At 48.9% G+C, this 17,666-nt stretch overlaps 1 protein-coding gene across 7 annotated transcripts in view; it reads left to right on the forward strand.

Annotated features, from left to right (window-relative positions):
• The window catches only part of CCDC120 (coiled-coil domain containing 120), a 573,003-nt gene that overhangs the window by 314,140 nt on the left and 241,197 nt on the right, over positions 1-17,666 (forward strand). For 3 of the 7 annotated variants that reach the window (XM_069645500.1, XM_069645497.1, XM_069645504.1), the window contains exon 1: positions 22-364. The exons of the other annotated variants lie outside the window; for them this stretch is intronic. The gene's annotated coding sequence lies outside the window, so the exon portion shown is untranslated. Of the gene's footprint in view, positions 1-21; positions 365-17,666 lie in introns of those variants that run through there. 7 annotated transcript variants of the gene reach the window in all.

Genomic DNA, 17,666 nt, shown 5'->3' on the forward strand with positions numbered 1-17,666 from the left:
AGTGAGAGTTACAGGAACTCGGCTTGCAGAGGCTGATAAGGCTGGAAAGCCAGAGGCAGGGATCCCGGCAAAGAGCGTCGCCGGCTGGCCGGCTATCGGGCGGGCAGGGGAAAGCGGCACCGGACCCGTGTCGCCCCACACCCCGAGTTTTGGCAACTTTCCGCTTGCGGGAGGGAGGGCAGCTTTTGTACTCCCGAGCGGGCAGCCTTCGGGGAGGACAGTTTGTTTGGAGTGGGCACTTTCTGCGGAGATCCGCTGGGGAGAGTCCGGCATTCGCAGAGGCTGGACCTTCGACCCCAAGAAGGGGGTGGCAATGAAGAACTGGGTCTGACCAAACAGAGCAGTGCTGGGCAGTTGAAGCGAGGTGAGGTATTTTTTTTTGTGATTATTAGTGGTCATTTTGATAGAAGTCCCACATACTAGGCTGCTGCTGTGCGACCTGCTCTCTTGGCATCTCTATCGCCGCCGTTGGAGCGTAACTCAACGCTTCCCCTTTGCTTGGAACCGCAAGCGGCCCCTGTATCCCGCGCTGTACGGTGCCCGTGTGCCAGCAAGCTGTCAGATGTGAGAAGCAACCTGCCCCCCCACCCCTCAGGGGTGAAGTCCTAAAAAATAGGTGGGGGACTTATTAACATACCAATTGAATGTGGCGTCACCAGAAATTAGCATATCAAGGTGCCCTGTGAATAAAGGGGGTGGGGGACTGCGTCCACCCGCGTGTACCCTCCACTTTTAGCCCCGTGTACGCCTACCTACAGTCTTGTATTTAGTGTTGAGATATGGTCCAGAAAACCATAAATAGACAAACGCCTGGCGGGATGAGAGTATCGCTCCTGGCATGGGGTCCCAGGGAGGCGGGGGTGCTATACCACCCACGTGAATGGATCCCGTTCGCCGGGTCCTGGGACTTCCACAGTTGGCATAGCTGTCTACCTTGCAATGTGCCCAGGGGGTGGGCTAGGCGGGTACCGAGTAATCTCCACGGCCTTGGCGCTTTCTACTACTCCTGCATGTCTGATCAGTCTGCGGAACACAGGGTTACAATGACCAGCCCAGGACTGAGGGCACCTATTTAGAACGGCTGAACTGCTGGTCCCTCCTGTTTAGATTGGGTATCCTCCTGCAGCAGAGGGGTGTGGGATGGAATGGGCATAGAGCTCCCGTTTGCCTCTGCCTTCTGTGACTTGCAGGGGCTACTCGTTCGATCCTGACTCGGGTGAGTGCACGGGAACACTCTGATGCCGCCTAGTCCGAGCGTCAGAGAGACGCCAGCCAGCACTCCCCCGGCCTTGTGTTTGTGGTAAGGGCGGCCCGGTGCCGCCTTGAGAAGCGGGCAGGATGGGGGTGACTCTGCTGGGTAGAGTGTGTGTGAGCCCCGGGCCTGCCGCAGCCCGTCACCTCAGGCTCTGCCTTTTGTCACGCTAAGGTTGATTAAATGATCCACGCTATTTATTGTATGCTGGGCAACGTACGTGTAGACGTCGCCGATCTCTGGTGTAACAACCCTTTCAGGGTAAAACTAACACCAAAGTTTTATAAAGTATAAGCTGGAGAATCTAAGTTTCGAAATGGTTGTTTTTGTATATTTTACATTATAGCTAGCTGGCAAATGTCATTCCTCCTCCACCCCCCCCCCCGCCCCTCTTTTGTTATCGTATCTCGACACCCCCTTGTCTTGGCCGCCCTCCCCTGTACATGGGGCCGCTCTCTCTAGTTCGTTTACTTTCGAACAAATGTACAGTTATCCCCACCCGCACTCTTTCCTGCCTCGAAGCATTATCATAGTGTTTTGTTTACAACTGGTCCTTTTATTGACCGCACGGATCGAAAGGAAGATTGCAGTAGCAGTTCCTGGGTGTCCAGCATTAGTCAGTGACCAGGGACTAGCACACTGCCGTCCACATATAGAACTTCCACATACTATCCCTATATGTTCTCCTTTAGCCCTTCTGCTGTAAATCTTGTATAGACGTGTCCCAAAGTTTCTTTATAGCTTGTCTGAAATGCAGAGAGTTAAATTCACATAGGTGTGTGTGTACGGCATCAGTTGGCCTCAGGAGCCAAACGTATTAGTTGGTCTTTAGCTGACCAGGCTCTTGCAGGAGTTAAGTGGCTCCCAGTCCCCCTAAACTTCTAACTCTGTTAAAGCGTAACACAGACCGCTTTACCGTCCTGCGCCAACTCTGAAATCACTTGACTCTTTTTGACCCCCCAGCCATCCTGTTGAGACGGGGCTGCTGAAACCCTCCTTCCTTTCCGAAGAGCAGTGGAAAGAGTCGGAGTCCTCGCTGCTTTGGACCCCATCTTCCTCCTTGTCGTATTGCACGTTAATAATCCTTGTTCATTGTGTAGCCCCTTCCGCTTCAGACTTCCCCGAGTCTCCCCTCCTCGGACATCTTTGGATTAAGGGTCTCTGTGCTGGGGGATCGCCTGGGTGAAGTAGTGTTACTCCTGCGCATGCGTTGAACGAGGCCTCATCTGGGATACAGTGCCCAGTGCTGGTTGTGTCGAGTTCCTCGGGCCCTTTAAGCTTTATGGACCTATCCTGAAGAAGTCCTGGCAGGCGTTATGGGCCGTGTACAGAGTTAAAGGCCCGAGCTCAGCGAGGGTATTTAAGAGCTTTATGTGCCCATGGCTCTCAGTGAGGCCCGAGGGTGGGGTTTTGAGCTGTGGAACCGCTAGCCCTACGGGTCATACACGCTACACGGTAAATACATACAAACATACTTGGAAACTTGTTTTGTGTTGGCAATAAAAAGGCTGTGGCTTTTTATTAAACGCAACACTAATAATACATAACTGAGAATTATGGGTGTTCTCAACAAACGGGTGTGCAGCGTTATCTTAGTTGGCCACTTGGGCCAGGAACTGGAAGTTGCCCTTCTTTGCTCACAGGCTGCCCCCCAGCGTGGGCTCCCAGGTCCGTGTGTTTGGGATCTGTAAATTGGCTGGGGAGCACTCCCTTGCTGCCTTTCCTGCTAGACCAATTGTACCTTTTGCAGGGGTGGTTGGCATTGGGTCAAACGAGAAGCTGGGTCTGCGAATGCAGAGTCCAAATACATTCCGGTCGCAGTGTATTTTTTTTTTTCTTTTTTTCTGCAGCCCTGCCTATATAGTAGGGCATATGTGCCCTGGGCTATGCCATGAATATGGCTACTGGCCACCCAAATGGCCGGCTTGTGCCGACAGCCACTTAGCATCTGTGTGTGTGGCTTCCTGCCTCTTCCCTCTCCTTTTGTTCGATTGTTCCCCCCCCCCTCCCTTTGAAGAGGGGGAGCGGCACTGGGGGGAATCTGCCTATCTTGGTTGGGGGGGGGGGGGGACTGGCTGGATTGCCTTATAGAGCAACCCTGGTTTAATGTAAAGAGAGTGCCATGTGTTTTGGAGTGCCCAGGTCATGTCTGTCGGGTGCGGCCCAGCTAAATGAATGCTTCACTGACAGTCCCGGTGAGCGCCAGAGTGGTGATTCTGTTTCTGGGTTATGAGGCTTCCAAGCCATACCAGCTCGCATAGCATGGAAATTGTCCAAAGGGGGGATGGTTTTCACGTCCGCAGAGAATAAGTATTGTTCTATACTTTGAGACTTGTTTCCACTTCTGACGTCCACATGTCAGTATTGTATAGCGTCTTGAGCTGAACACTTCTAGGCAGGGGTGTTGCTAGGTCTGGAAAAGATCAGGGGCTAAGCTAATGTCGGAACTGGCGGGACCCGGGGTGGGGGGGGGGCAGCCTAAGCCTTTTGGTTGTAGCTCCTGAGATTCTATCCGGGGTCACTACAGCCCCCTTAGCCCCCCCTAGCAACGCCTCTGCTTCTAGGAACCTCCCGATGGACTTCTGGCGGGGGCATGACTTGCCTTGGTACCCCTTCTGCAGAGCCTTGTTTGTCTGGCAAGAAAGGGGTCGGGCGTGGTGACTGAAGATTCAGAGCTGGTGTCCCAGAAGAAGGGGTCCGCACGGTAGCCTTGTCTGGGACAGGTGAGGGGGGGTCGGGTGGACTGGCAATTAACATCATGTCATGCTTCAAGAACGATGTAAATGCCCAAGTCTTGCACCGAGAGCGTGAAGCAAAACGAAAAGGTGATGCCTGGAAGGTTTTGCATCGATGGTAACCACAGGCAAAGCTCTGGGCAACCCTCCAGAGCATCATTCTTTGCCTGCCAAGCCATTACATAAGGGCAAAGGCCCTATACAATTCAAGCTGAATCCCAACACAAGGGGCAGTCCAGCCCGAACTGCTTGGTCACATCCCTTCTGCACGAGACCACACGCATCCCCAGACATGCTTCAGCCTTGTTGGGCGTCATCAGTGAGGAGTAGCTTGGGTGTCTAGGCCTGGCAGACTCGGTACCCAAGAGGGTGTCGGGTAAACCTTTGACTGCTGTGGTAAAAAGAGCCGTTTAAGGACATTGGGGAAGTATTCCCACTGTCCGAGCAAAGACCGAGGCGGTCTGAAGAGTGTGTTGCCCCTGTCCATGGAGGAAGCAGTGCAGGTGTTTTCTAACCGGAAACGAACTTCATTTTTGCAAGGGACTCGGTGGGTTAGGATACTTGCGCAGAGGTCTTTGGGTAGGTCTCAGCTGTGCGTTTCTAGGCTGCATGCTTTAAACGCTATGACGAATAACTTTGTTGGGTACTACCAGAGAGTAAAATTGACGGGAACGCGCGCGCACACAACCACCCCATTACCTTTTATAATGGCCGTGTGGGGGGGTTTCTTGAGGCGCCATAATGCCTCACAATGTTAACTTAAAACATAACTATATACACGCGAGTGGCTTAGCAAAGCACACACCTTTTACAATCAGTCATGAATGTGAGTTACAGATTTTCAACCTTTGGAATGCCTTTTTTCCCCTCCAATTCGCGTTCTACAAAAAAGAAATGCCCCCGTCCGCGTCCTATGTCGCACAGACACACGCCCCGACATCATTGTAATTCCAGATCGTGCCTCTGGTGGCTTTCACAGACCACGCACCTTTTTGTGCACGTGATTGGTTGCCCCACGCTCCATGGGGCCATTGTACATGACTGCCCTCTTCCTCCGCAGTGACCTCTGGGGCAGGTCATTTGGTTCTGCCCCCCTCCGCCTTCTCTTGATGCCCCTCGGGCACAGCAGTGTACGCCCCAGTGGCTGCCAGTCATGTAGTATTGGCTTACTCTGGTGAATGATTTAACAGGGAGCACCTGGGGGAGGGAGGGCCGGACATCTCTGCAGGAAGGAGGAAGGCGAAAGTGCTGTCAGCCGAGCACCTTCCGTTCACTTTTCGAACGTTTCCCAAGAAGTGAACTATTGAGCCCCGACGTCAGTGTCGACGACGGACTGCCCTGTCTGGGAACCTACAAACAGCCCGGAAGGCTCGTCTCGCCAAAAGGCCTAGTGGGGGTAAATCGGACTCGTATCGAGCAGAGCAGTATCTGTTTTAGTTAAAGCAAAAAACGGTCTTGGAGCACCTCTACGGAGAACAAACACGGCCAAATCTGTTCTCTGGGAAGGTGCCCACTCTGGAGGGTCGACAACAACGTTTTCTCTCACTGTACCATTCACAGAGGAGAAATATACATTTGCATATCAGTCTTTGTTCCACCCACTGGTGCAGTCCAGCACCGAAACGCCAGGCAAATCTCCTCCGAGCAAGGGTACCAACAGCAACCACAGGCACGTGTTTCAGCCTTGTTGGGCCTCATAAACGAGGTGAAGCTGAGCCTCTCCAGGGCACAGTGAGCAAGGGCTCCATGTCTGGATTGCCCTGGGTAACTTAGGGTGAAACTCCAGGTCCCTAAACATATGTGCAAAAGGTGTGGGAGCCCCTCTACCGAGAACGAATGTGGACTAATAACCTGTTCTGTTTTAGTGTTGTGCAGTAGGACGTTTTGAGCATATCTATGCGCAGAATGGAATTAACATAACATAATCTTTGACCCAAATAACCTGACAAACTCAAAGAATATGGCAAAATACTACTTTTGTTATCAATTGAATAAAGTAGGGCAATCTGGCGAACAATAAATTGTAGTCCACACACGGGTACACAAAGACTTTATACCTCAATGTGTGTCAGCTATGACATGTGGCAAATAATAAAACCCATCGGACCTGGGGATTGGTTAGGGGAACATGCCTACTTATAGAGTCTATAAGTGTTAGTAACCTTATTGGCTGCCCCTTCTCTGGCATGCAAGCCTCTAATTTCCCCATAACTATTGTATAATACAGCTTATAGTAGCAGAACTAGCGCATTGGCTCATGCAATATTGTATGGTCATCGTTGGATAGGCCCTCGTGGTAGGTTGGCATCTTCTCCCAACCTTGGACACTCCGGTCACTGGCAGCATGCATGCAAAACAAAACTCTGGTGCAGAGAACAATGTCAGACTGCTGCACAATTAGTTGCATCATCCGATCAGCCAAGGCCTTTCCTTTGTACTTGACCTTGCTGGATGCTCTCTTCTCTGGAACTTTAAAGGGAGTTCAGGTACATCGTTATCTTCAGCCAGGACTTATGAATAGCCCTTATTTTCTGATCTTGCACCACGTTTGAAGAGGCCACTATTTTGTCTATTTCGCCTTTTATTTAGTGCTGTTTGATTCTTCAGGTGTCATTATCCTCTTCGGCCTCCGAGACTTTGTTGCTCCATCTCACATAGGCGTTTCTGCATCTTTATTGTCAATACTTGGCACTCGTAAATGTTCACTCATTTACTTAATCCAAGAGAAATATGTCCTACTTATTCTCGGTAACTCCCCTTGTACCCTTCAGTAGCTCCTCGCTGTGGCATCCTTGGTCTCTGGCCAGCAGCTATTCTTTATTCATGCATGAATTTATATTTCTAGCCTCTGTCGGTTCTGCAGCTCTGCAGCTCTGCTCTCGCTTCTTCGAGCTCTTCGCTTACATTCATTGGGAACCGGCGTCCATCTTTTCAACATGGCGTTTGACCTGTGTTATGTTTCTACTCCAGCAATCTTCTATATGACTCATCTACCTTGCGTTTCTGCGTATATACATGTATTATTCACCTTGTTACTTATCTTTGTATATATGATTTGTTCTTGCTTGTATGTAAATTTACTCTTGTTTCTTCAGTTACATCTTCTTTAAGTATTCTCCTATCGTTTTGGTGCGTCGGTGTATCTTCTCCTTATGGCATCACTTTGCACCTGTCTTCTTTAAAACTCATTGATATTCAGTGGTGTCGGCAAATCTGCTACCACCTCAGTACGAAGGTACATTGATATGGTTGTCTAAGTGCATAGCACGTCTCATACGCTCGATGCAGTATTGGGATGATACCTGGTGTCATGCACAGTGTCTTCCTGTCATTCAGTATGACGGAGGTGGGTGAAGCCTATCGGTGACGTACATGTCTGCTTCTCTACAATGTCTGTGCTCTTGAGGCCTATTTACAGACCTATACGTGAGTTGAAACACTGTGTCAACACTGGGCAGGCTGAAAGGCCGCCGGGGCTGGAGGAGAGTCAGTCACATGTCGGTCCAGAAATGGAGATGAACTGACCTACATCGAGATCCGGGTTGTCGTGACAAGCCTGTGCCTATGAACGGTCGATATGGCTTGAGCATAAGCAGATTAACAGGTGACTGACATTCGTGCCCAACTGCTGTCCTCTCAAAGGCATCAGTGCTATTCATTTTTTAAGCCCATATAGCTAACCTGCCCAGTCTGTACCAGCCACAAACATAGAGATGCTCATATCGGGACACAGGTGACTGGTACTTTCGACCTGCATCCATCAACACCAAACGTTTCTGCATCTGCCTTCCCACTATCCGATTAACACACCCTGCCCTCCTTTCTTACAGAGCCATGCACAGAGCGAGGCCAACACTATTGGCAAATGGGTGCTACATAAGACCACTTTACATTGCGAGTCCATCCAGATAACTTATTCTTCCCACAAACCCCCCTGTATTGGCTGAAAATGGGGTCCCTTGGTTTGAGCTGGTTTTCCACCTATCTCCTAGTGGTCACCTGCAGAATATTCTAGGCTCTCGCATATTACAGTGGTGGTGCATATATAGACTTGCATTGACTTCATGGACGGGCTACAATGCTATTCCAATGATCCACCCAATCAGGATAGAATGTGTCATTACCCCACAGAGCGGCAGATACGGATCATTGCTGGGGCCGAGGGCATATGCCAGATACTAATGACTTGCACTGTCCTATTTGCTTCGGAGGATGGGGGGGGGGGAAGATGAGCAAACAGTCTTGCTGTGTCCCTTTTTAACCCTTCTATCCCCTGGACACCTCCAAGTCGACAGGTGTGTTTGCTCAAACCTTTGCCATGTTAAACTGCAGCCTCGGGCCTACAGAAGCAGTCTGAAGGGATGCAAAGACTGCAGCGGGCCCAACATGTCCCAGCAGAGTATTGCCCGGCAGGAATGCAACGTTTTGAGTCTGAAACTAAGGAGGACATGGTAAAGCATCCAGTCTAGCCTATTGCAGACTGTTCTCCATGGCCTAACCTGACCTGACCTAAGTGGAGTTCCAGCCCACCCGTTAATTTGCATCTGATTCAGACGTTGGAGGCTGACTTCTTCCTCTTTCGATGGGATCTATGCGATCGCTGCCCGCCCCCTAATTTTGCGTACGAATATGGCGAATCAGAAAATGGAGGTGCGCAGTGATCACATTGATCACTATTTCCTGCACCCCTCATTCCCCCTTTATACTTTCGCTGGTGCACTTACCACCTTTTCTTTGCCCCATCTGGGCCCTCTCCCTGGAACGTCAGTTCCCTATCCCGAAAGTGGGTTGGAACTTGGTTGCAGGGTCACTTCGTTTAGTTTTTTTTTTCTTTTTTTTTTTTTCTTTTTCGTTTTATCATTCTCCCGTGTCTTCCATGTAATGGAAGCGGGAGACACCACCCAAACCCATGATACCGCTCAAGGGGAGCAGGGTGGTATATTTATTTATTATTATTATTTTGTGTGCATTTTGTCACTGCCGAATGCGCACTAAACGCACATTCAGCATTTTATTTTAATTTTATTTTTCTGATATTTTCAAGCAATACCCCCTTCCATGTGGTGCCCTAGTACCGGTGACCTACAATGCGGATCTCTCCTGAAATCCGGTGTTTCCGTGACCGAATGTGGCTCAGAACTGTAATGTGTTCTTGTTCCCTGGTACACGCTCTACCAGTTCTGTGATGTCCTTGCAAATGGCATTGGTGGGTCTAGCGATTTAATGAAGTCACGATAGCTGGGTATTCAAGGTCCGTGACCACCTGTCCTTGGAAGTATCCTGCATGGGTTCACTCTGGGCCTACTGCCAATCAAATATTATGGTGTGTGGCTTCTCCAGCCCTCTGCTCTCTTTGCACCTGGCACAGGCATGGTACATCACGGACGCGCCCTGTATAACAAAAATCCTGGCACACCAGGTACAGTAGACACCAAAATATATACAAGCTCTGGCTTGATTAGAAACTATTGCACTGGGCAGCTTACAAGAAATGTTGCTTTTATCTTGCTGTTCCAACACAGAAAGAGACCACACAGATGCAAATCGGTCTTAGTCCTGCCACCAGTGGGAGTAATCCATCCACGTTCCTAGCTGCATCCCCTCTGACTGAAATACAAGCGACCCCCTCCCCCCACCCCCCAGACATATTTCGGCCTTGTTGGGCTTCATCAGTAAGATGCAGCTTAGTGTGCAAAGGACACTCCTCTCACTTTCTTCCCCTTTAAGAAGCAATAACAACCAAGGGGGAAATAGATGGAAGTCGTTGAACTTATAGTATGGCTCTGTTGTCTTTTATTCAGGGCACACCTAATTATGAAGTGGAGGGCCACGTTTTGGGGTGGTAACCAGTATGAGGACAGCAGGGGGCAGTAGGTTCCTCCCGCTTAAGTGTGGGGGTTGAAGAATGGATGTAGTAGGTTGAGTGGTCATCTGGAGCTAGGGGCCTTAAGAGAGATGTAGGTTTTGACTATTCAGTGTCCCCTAAGGTGTTATGGGGCTTCCATTCCCTTGGATACTGGCCTGGTACCCAGAGCCGCCCCGAGGGATGGGCAGCCTGCGCGGTGGCCCAGAGCCCCACTGTCACAGGGGGACCTGCAAGGTGCCAGTGTCTGCCTCAACTGCTGTGCAGCTTCCATGTACGAATCTTACCTGAGACCACCATGTCCCCTCCCAACCCAGCAGCCCATCAGATGCTGCAGGCCCTTTTAATGACTGCTTATCACTTTCTTTATTCAAGCAGCTCGTTAAAGTGGGGGCGACTTCAAAATGATGGCCCATTTAAGAGACCATTGTTTTGGAGGAGATGTGCATAGCATTTCTGTCTTAAGAAATGCAAATGGGCATTTCAAGCACACACAAAGCACCAGTTAGCTGCCTAAATCTATGCTGTGCTCCAGTAAATTACAATTCATCAAACAAAAACAGTTTAAAATTAGCTACATTTTTTTTTCAGATGTTCATATTGAAAGCACCAAAAAGAGTTTATTGTTGGTAGCATGTGATATTTTCATCACATCTTGTATGATCCCTGCATTTGTCAAACGCCGAAACACACAGTTAACCTTTTCCACACACAATTACATGTTATACGTCTTGAAAATATAGTTTCAAAACCCCTTTTTTTGCATTTTGCTGAATTGCATTTTGGTATTTGTAGTCTCCCAGCTAAGATGGGGGAGTAATGCCACACTGGTACACTTTTTGCTTAACATATTTCGGTAATAATTTATATATTTGTGTGGGTACATTATGTGTACTTTTCAAGTCATCTTTATAAAGCAGAGTATTGTTGAAAGGCAGATGTGGGGTTGAGGAGGGGTAGTGATGAGAGGGCAAGCAAATATTGAATATTTCCCCAGGATATGTGTAAGGAATTCAACCATCCACACAGTGGGTGTGCACTCGACTGGGCTTTTAAAAAAATAATGTATATGAAATTGAGTGAGGGGGAGGCATGGTATCACAAGTATGACACTGACGCAATGGGTACAATTTGTAAAACCTTTATTGGAATTGTTGGGGTTGGAGAAACTCAGTCTGCCCTATGACTAAGATGGGAGTAGTCTCTACCATCAAATAATAAATAACGCAGTCCTAGTGGAGTCTGTCTAATTAAAATGGCCTATGCTAACAAAACCTAATGCTTGCCCTATCTCTTGTACAAAAAAGTGAATGAAGGAGAAATGTATGCAAAAGGAAAGATTAGTGTTCAAATGAATACATGTGGTTGAACCAGCTCTCCTCCCCACATTAGACCTCACGGAGTAAGGCTGTCCCAGTAGGGAGGATAGCACACTCTGGCTCAGCTTCCAACACAAATACAGTTCCAGAACATGGATCGATGGCCCGTCATGCCTTGCACGTTTTAAGTCTCTTTTCTCGACGTCCAAAAATAATGTTTCAACCAAAAAGTTCAGACCCTTCACCACACAGTTCTCATAGCTCCCCCCATGTCGGGCTCAGACCTCTCATGATAAAGTTCAACACAAACTTGCAAGGGGAGGCTCCCTTCCTCAAGCTTACTTCACTTCGGGTTTCCCTCTGTCGGGCTCGGACCACTTTTCGGATGTCGAAGGATTTTGAATGTGCGTGACTTACTTTTCAGACCACTGTAGGACCACTTTGACTCAAAATGTATAGTTCACTTTGCCCTTTTTAGAAGTTAAGCTTTTCCATCACTTTTGCTGTCTATTTGCTTTCTTGCTTCTAACAATTTTCCATTTCACAGAGTATGGTGTGGGCTACTTCCTTTCGCCTGACCACTCCGTTAATTAGTATTGCTGAAATCGAGCTGCCTTTTACTTCAAAGTTCATTCATAGGTCTGCCTTTCCTCGTGTCTCATTCACACGCCTGCAGCCTTCACTTGTGATAAAATGTTGCTGTTTCAAACTTTAACCCACACCGGTCTTTCACCACCTGTGTGCGTTTCTTCTTTGCTTTACGATTTCCAATTTGCGAGTCCAAGTTCGTACCATAGGCTTAGCCTCGCCTCCCCAACTCTGCCGTTCACCCGGGAGGGTTGCTGGCGTCCTTGAAACACCATGCAGTTTTCACTTGCAGGATCTGGCCTTCTCCACGTGTCTCTCACAGCCTGTCAGAGACAACGACCTCCAATAGGGAACTCTGGGGTTTTCCGATCCGCTTCTCTCGCCCCTTGGTCTGCCGCATTGCTCCAATAGGTTTGCCTTCATCACGGAACCCCTGCTCATTCTCGTGTTCCGCCTTGCTCACAGTGTGTCTTTGGGTTCTGCCTTTTATTCGTGTGAGGAGGGATAATTGGTATCAGGTGTCTGCACTTAGAATTAAGTGCCTGAATTTGCCTGACCCGATTAGCAGGACATGGCCAGTATGATGTGTGAAAGTTAATGTTCTTACTCTGTTACCCGCCTCCTCGGCCCAGTGTTAGTGTAAAAAAAAAAATATATATATATATATTTAAAAAAAAGGGGGGGGTGAGTTGGGACCTCGGAGATTCCTAAAGAATAGGAGGGGTAAGGTAAACAAAAGAGGGGGGGGAATACCGCGTCTCACCATCGGCTGCCTCACCACCACTCCCGAAGACCCCTCACCCAGGTGATCCTCCTGCCCTGGTCCACCCCCCAGGAACTGGATCCAAAAGTGGTGGCTGTGTCCTGGCCACCTGGCTGTCCAGTCCCCGAGGAGTACCGGGTGAGACACCCTTTGGTTTCTCAAAGAGGGTAGGTCAACCTCTGGAAAATGTGTGGGGCTAATCTGCACACATTTTCCTATGCTCACCACACGACCTACATAGACCTCTGTACTCTGGGTGGACACAGCCTACAGGCACAGTCCTCCCTGTCACATTAAGTTGGAAGTGGAATGTGCCACTTGGGTGACACCCAGGAGTACATCAAGGCATCTCAAAAGGGAGAGAGCAAAACCTTCGAGCCTAAATAAAATAACAAAGGCTCCATGGATCTGCCCTATCCTTTGGTGGCAGCAATTAAACATAATTAGCATAATAGAGTATACTTCAAACAGGCCCACATGGGGCCTAGCTGCAGAGGCTCAAAAAAGACAGTAAAACCCCTAACAACCTTCGATATGCACTGTCCATCTGAAGCCAGCTCCTGCCCCTCCATATCAAGGGCAGTGTATTTGTATTTTATTAAATGTACAGAGCGGCTTTCCCCAAAGGTGCTGAACAATAAAAGAATACACAAAAAAGGCAGAACAATCATGTGGGTACAAATGAGAAAAATGACATCAGCAGAGGAAAACCAGAGAATTTTAAGAAGGTAACGAAGAAAGAAGATAGTTTAAGATTAGTCTGAAAAATATGAAGGTATGAAGAGGAGCGAAGTGAAAGAGGAAGAGCGTTCCATTGTTTGGGGGCCAAAAGAGAAAAGGAATGGAAACGAGACTGGGCACAAGGGGGCTTAGGAACAGTTACGAGAAATAGATTCTGAGATCGCAAGGAGCGTGACGGGACATGGAACAAGCGTAAAGAGGAAAGGTAAAGTGCGGCCAAGCAATGAGTGCATTTGAAAACAATTGAAAGAAAGAGATTCAAAAGGAAGTAATGCAATTGAAAGCACGGAAGAGAGGCCTGAGGGGGTAAAGGGGAAAAAAGAAGGCAAAGAGAAGAGTTATAAATAGAACAAAAAGGGAAGAGATGATTGGCAGGGAGACCAAGCAATAAAGATGAACAGTAGTCGATACGTGAAAAAACAAGAGAAGAAAGTTTAGTAGAATGAAAGGAAAGATAAGAGCAAACACTATAAATGTTAAAGCATGATCTGGGCAATAGAAGAAAAAGAGAGAGAAGGATCAAACATAATGCCAAAATTGCACGCTGAGAGAGAGAAGGAAAGAAAAATAGAGGAAAAAAGAGAAGGGGGTGGAGTGGAAGAAATGGTAGAAGAAGGGGAAAACAGGACCTCCGTTTTTGAGGGATTAAGATGAGGAAAGTGAGAAGACATCCAGTTCTGGACTGCTAAAACATTTTGAAAACAAGTAGAATGCAAAACTGAATCAAAGGAAGACAAGGAAAGGAGGTTCTGCGTGTCATCAACGTTGAGGTGAAGGAAAAGACCAAAGGAAGCGATAAGAGCAGAAAGAGAAGCGGTATAGAGGGCAAAAAGAAGAGGGCCAAGTACAGAGCCTTGGGGAACACTGTAAAGAAGAGGGAGCAAGGAAGAAGTGTGTCCATCTCAAGTGACACAATAAGTATGTTGTGAAAGATAGGAGTGGGAACCAATTGAGAGCAGACCCTGAAATACCCAAAGTGGAAAGAGAAGAAATAAGAGTGTGGTCCACAGTGTCAAATGCTGCAGAGAAGTCGTGAGTGTCATGTCTGGTACATGAGTTTACAGTAGGCAACCCCCGCGAAAGTAGGAGTATGTGATTTGATGGAGACAGAAAGTCTGTTCTTGCTACGTCTTGAAGGGAGACCTGCCTTCAATCGGGAACCACAGAGGGCTCAGTTAACAAGAGAGACCCTTTTAGGCCGCAACAGACAGGAAGATGGGTGCATGTTTCACCCCTTTACCTTTCCTTTTGCAAAGCACGCTGGGTATGACCTCACGGATAACAGAACATTGTTGGGGGGGGGGGCAGGATTGGTTCATTAAGGTAGGCTTAGCCTACACCACCACTGGGGCCCGTTTGGCTTTAAAAGAGGGTTGAGCTCCTCTTTTGGCAGATCATCTGAAGAGTTTGCAAGAAGCAGCAAGAAGAACTCATTGGGACCCTGGCAGAAGGTACAGTCTGCCTTACATCTTCCACCAGTGAACGAAGGCCAAGAACTTCAAGAGGAAAGCAAGATCCCTCCCCTAAACCTCTCCCAGGGAACAGAGGGAGATGCGGAATCCAGAGGGCCCTCCAGAACCGTTAAACAGCCAGCACAGAGTGTGGCCTACTAGGCTCTGCAAGCAAGCTTCCTAGGTGGGAAGTGCCAGAGAGTCTCTGAACCAAGAAGAAGGCAGTTGCCTGCTACACTCTCCTCATCCTTGGGCCGTTCGCCTTAAAGGATGACACAAACCCAGTGAAGAACCTAGGAGGAGTGCACCAACGAGCATTGACCAGCATCCACCTTTAGGACATTTTCGAGGCAGTCAAGCCCCGCGAGCTGCAACTGACTGTTGTCACGCCGTATTTGCTCACACCGTCTGACACCTCGACCAGTGCTTCAGACAAGCCAATACCACTGAGACACCGGTTCCTGATCCCAAGCTGCCGTGTAGGCCAGCCTGCAGCCGTCCGCCGAAATGCCGTCCGCCTGATACCTGCAGCTGTCTCTTGTCTTGAACTCTGTCACAGAAGCTGCAAAGCACCCTGAAACTGACTTGACGCTGTTGAGCACCAAGAACGTTTACAAGCACTAAGTACATTGTGGCTCTGTCACCCTGGTCCTTCTCTGATGCCCCCTAGTGACATTCTACGACCCATTGTTCCCCTTGTGTTGGAACCAAGTATCCTTGAACTATTGTAATGAATTACTTTACCAACTACCCCCCTGTCTGTATCCAGAGTGCATCCCTTTTCCTTCTTTGAAATCGTCTGTCCTCTGCATTCCTTTACAGAGTGGGTTGTATTTCGTAGTGGGCTAGAACGGTCTGTTGAATAATAATAAAGTAGATATTTTTATACAACCTCGACTGGACAGTCCCCTTTATAATTTAAAAAAGCCGCCGCGCAGTTGAGAAAAATGAACCGCGAAACTTTCCATGGACGCAGTGAAGCACATTGTATCGTAACACTTTCGGTCTCGGATTCCTGGGGAGAGACTTCCTGGGTGGAGGGCGGCACCACAGGAGAGGCCTGCTCTAGCCGAATGGGCCTGGAGCCGAGCCCTTCCCAGATGAGAGCCCGGAGCAGGGAGTGCTCTCGGGACCAAAGCCAAACGGGCCCCCGCCGAAGCAGGAAGGAAACGCAATCCTCGATCTGAGACACCCCGGGTTTTGCAACACTTTGCACTGTGCCAAGACCCTGGCTGGGCACAAGGCCTGACGCAGCCGGACGTGGCATGTGTGCGCAAGAGGTCACCTGGAGGCAGGGCTCGAGTACTCATCCTGTATAACTTCCTGTCACGCACACCGTGCCAACCTCAGGGTGAAACGAAACCTTGTATGTTTATTTAACTCGTATGATGGGCTGGGGAGGAAGTCGTTTTCTTATCCGGGGATGACGTCATAAAGCGATTCATGAGAAAACTGCAATAGGAGAGGAACACGAGGCTGTATGGATGTTCCCCAGTCCTGACCTATCGGATCCTCGCTAGCACTTAGACCCACCCACAGCTGTGCCTAGGCACTTAAATCCCGATATATAGTACCCCCGATTATAGCAAAACGCACGCAGCTCTCCGTAGGTCCTCCAATCCGGATATGCAGCACGTGGGTTACAGCACCGAGACCCCCCACACAGCTCGCAGCCGCACCCCAATCCGGACACGCAGCTCCTAAATTGCAGCACCAAATCCAAACCAGGTCTATTTGAACGCGACCGTGTGAGAGCACCCATGGCTGACGGTGCAGGTCTTTGTGCAGCGGCAGCCACGATGATGTGGTGAAGCTGGCCAGGCTGCGCCAGAGCCCGAACGCTGGGTACTGTATACCACTTAACCTTCCGTGACAGGTGTGCGAGAGGCCGTCATCAGAGCGCCATCCATCATACACGGGGATTGGAGCGAGCTGCTCCAGCTGATGTACACGAAATGTCCCTTCTGCAAGAAAGAACATGTGCTTCATCATTGAACAAAGACTACAGGAGTGCCCACAACGAAACGGGAGAGCGTGCTGCTGGCACAGCCAGGCTGCCTTTTACCCACGGCACAAGAGACTACAGTGATAACAAAGCCAGGCTTCCTGTCAGACCAGGGTGCCAGGAGCTGGTGCTTGCATCCAAGATACAAGTGCTGCATGCAGGCTGTCACGTGCAGGGCGAGTGCGGCGCTGACGAGCCAGGTTTATTGGAATGCACAGGTTACCAACCCTATATCCGGGGATTGTCTACCTGGAGTGGGGGCTGCTGGAAACAGAGGGCTTCCAGATACATGGCCTATGCCAGGTGCGACGAGCACGTGGCGCTAGAAGTTCCAGGTTTCCCTTTATTCAGTGGGTACCAGCCAGGCCACCCCTAGGATTTGCGGGGACCAGACTCTTAGTATGGAGGTGCAGGAAAAGTGGCAGTAATTCAGTTGCTCCCAATGTTTTCCCACACCGCCATACGAGCCCCGTAGTGTGACCAAAGGTGTGAGAGCACTCACTTTAAGTGGCAAAGGCCGCAATTCAGGAACATTAGCACCTCTTTTCCCAAATTGAAAGAAATACTGTTTGAAAACGCTCTTTTGAAACTTTGGTTTAAAAACACTATCGGTGGAAGACTTTGCAAACATATGGTGATTGTGTCTAGCTAACTGAAACTGCTGTTTTTGAAGAACTTTCATGATTTTATTTATTTTTGTCTATATATTTGGGCACATTGTTCACATTAGCAATGTGCTTTTATTTCAGAAGCTACAGATAAGAATGATCTTGACTGTAAACAATAAGAATAGCAAATGACTACATTTATCAAATGCAGCTCACTCCAAAATGAGAAGGTAGCCTCATTAAATGAACCCCCTGATTGGAAGGGGTGAGCAGGCCAAAACTGTTCACCGGATGTAGAATAGCAGGGATCCGATAGCAGAAAGTTGCAAAGGCAACTGAGC

The sequence above is a fragment of the Ambystoma mexicanum genome, chromosome 2p (genome assembly GCF_040938575.1).
Source record: "Ambystoma mexicanum isolate Mex_15411 chromosome 2p, UKY_AmexF1_1, whole genome shotgun sequence".
Lineage (NCBI taxonomy): Eukaryota > Metazoa > Chordata > Amphibia > Caudata > Ambystomatidae > Ambystoma > Ambystoma mexicanum.